This window comes from Rutidosis leptorrhynchoides, chromosome 3, assembly GCF_046630445.1.
Source record: "Rutidosis leptorrhynchoides isolate AG116_Rl617_1_P2 chromosome 3, CSIRO_AGI_Rlap_v1, whole genome shotgun sequence".
Classification (NCBI taxonomy): Eukaryota; Viridiplantae; Streptophyta; class Magnoliopsida; order Asterales; family Asteraceae; genus Rutidosis; species Rutidosis leptorrhynchoides.
Genome location: NC_092335.1, coordinates 100286975 through 100289655, shown reverse-complemented (window position 1 = coordinate 100289655; position 2681 = coordinate 100286975). Strand labels below are relative to the sequence as shown.

The following is a 2681-nucleotide window of genomic DNA, read 5'->3' as shown; positions in this document are numbered from 1 at the left end:
TATGTAATGGTCGTGTGTAAACAGGATATTTTAGATTATCATTATTTGATAATCTACGTAAAGTTTTTTAAACCTTTATTTATGAAATAAAGGTTATGGTTTGTTTTAAAAATGAATGCAGTCTTTGAAAAACGTCTCATATAGAGGTCAAAACCTCGCAACGAAATCAATTAATATGGAACGTTTTTAATCAATAAGAACGGGACATTTCATAGGGAACTTTGGGATAAGTTGGAGCATTTGTACCAGGGCAAGGGCATCTCAAACTGGTTGTGTCTTAAGGAACAATTTCATACTTTGCGTATGGATGGGGGTTCAAAGATTTCAGATCATCTGAGTATTCTTAATGGTATTGTTTCGGAACTAGAAGCTATCGGAGTTAAAGTGGAAGATGAAGATAAAGCTTTGAGGCTGATATTATCTTTGTCATCATCCTATGAGCACATGAAATCTATTTTGTTGTATGAGAAGGAAACTTTAAAGTTTGAAGACGTTACTAGCAAGCTTCTATCCGAGGAGAAAAGACTGGAAGGTAACGGGGTCTCGTCATCAGAAAATACGGTACTGTTGTGTTCGGATAGGCAGAAGAGAAACTCCGGAAAGAATCTGGTATGCTAAAGGTGCGGGAAGACTGGGCATGCAAGGGTTAATTGTCCAGGTGGAGCTAATTCGGCAAATGACTCCAAAGGTGCTAATGATGTCTCCGTTGTTACGGAGAGTGACGAATTCCTCTAAAGTCACGTCATCCTCATGGTGTGTCCGCGCCACCATAAAAAGGGATGTTCGTTAGCGGTTCCACAATTGTACATGTGCATTGGTTTGGCGTTGATGTAGGTTGTGTGGTGGAAACGGATGTTGTAACTGATGAAACTTCCAGGGAAAGCCAAACAGGAAGTTGCACCATAAAAGTTCAGCTGGGTATACAACATGTTCCGATGTGAAATGCTTGGAATGTGATATTCTAAGTGCTATACTATTTATGGTGGAGTATGATAATTCATTTTTGGAGTTATGATTGTCTGTTATGGCAATGATTGTCGGGTTTTGACAATGTTCGATCAAGATGCAAGTTTTGTCTCTTGAGAGATAATGTCAACGGAATGAAGATGAGGATCTTGAAGTTGTCGTCGAGGAAGTGTCTACATCGGTTATCTTTGCAATGTCGAAGCATGGTTATCTTCTTTTATCCAAAAGGTAAAGATTTGTTGGTTATAGTTTTGGTTAGAAGAATGTATATGGTTGCTAAGTGCCACATTGGTGAAATTGGATGTTGTCCCACATCGGTGGGAGGAAGAAGTTGGAGGTGGATGACTTGGTTATAAAAGGAGGTCATGGGCATACTTCCAACTTGCACCAATCAATACATTTAAGTATTTGATTATTTCTTTCTTTCTTACCCTTGTTTGAGAGTTGTATTAGTTAAATATTTTGGAGAGTGTAGTTGGCTTAAGAGAGTCGTTTATATCATTATAACAATTTGTGATATAGTGTATTTATTTCTTTGGAGGCCCGTGATTTTTCTCTTGTTTTGGAGTTTTCACGTTAAATTTTTATGTTGTGAATTGTTCTTATTTCTTTACTGTTATTGTTGGGCTGGGTGTTAGGAATTAGTGAGGTCATAATTTCCCAACATAACCATTAAACATCAGTTTTCAAAAATGCGTTAGTTTTAAAAATGCAAATTTATACACGTCGAGACTTTGTTGATACCTCAAAGTATGTCTGATGGAATAATTGCAGCCAATGATAAATTAGCTAGAGACTAGAGCTATTTCATTACATATAATATAATCATAGCATTAGTAATAAATTAATATGTATAATTCTTTTTTCTCAAGTTTCCAGAGATTATTGAATTATATGATTATTATTTCAAGCGTAGTTTCTCTCGCAAATTTTTTACTGTAACTACATTGTGAGATATAAAATTATCTTCTATATAACTAGTATGCCAAAAAAGCATAAATTGGCCTATTAGCTCAGTTGGTTAGAGCGTCGTGCTAATAACGCGAAGGTCGCAGGTTCGAGACCTGCATGGGCCAAATCTCATGTTTTTAATTGCGTGACATACTGACATTAGCAGAAACACAAGTAATCAAAGTTCACAATTTTACTAATATCCTATTTAGTTGTAATCGAAGTTCACAATTTTACTAATAAACTATTTACATCTTGATTTATTAATTACATATTTAATATGAAATTTATACTATATAGTTTGGTTCATGGTATTTTATTTTACTTTACTTTTTTTAAAAACAACATTATATTAACCAAAGCACTTCGTCAAAATGATGAAAGCCAAATTGTATAAAACTCGGGTTGGGCCAAAACAAAAGATTTACAACAAGACTTAAAACATCAACACAAACTAGACCCGGACTAAGATATTTGTTATACTATCAGTGATAATAATTACACGGACAGTTTGAGTTTTTTTCGAAAAGCAAAATTTTTTATTTAAAAACCCTCAAGATGCCAGCAAAGTACAGAAGACAACATCCTTAAACAAGAGCAAGCAACAAGCTCAGAACACAAACACCAAAAAACCCAAAAGAGAGATCAAACCAACATCAAATTAAATATAATTGAATATTAAAAACACGTACAATTTAAGTTAATAATATTAACTTACCCTGCTACTTACAAATTAAATACATATAATTGGATTTTTCAACCAA

At 34.2% G+C, this 2681-nt stretch overlaps 1 non-coding gene across 1 annotated transcript; it reads left to right on the top strand.

The window, feature by feature from the left end:
• Positions 1–1968: 1968 nt before the first annotated feature.
• Positions 1969–2042, top strand: TRNAI-AAU (transfer RNA isoleucine (anticodon AAU)). The gene has a single exon. It is a non-coding gene; the product is annotated as a tRNA-Ile (tRNA).
• Positions 2043–2681: the final 639 nt, after the last annotated feature.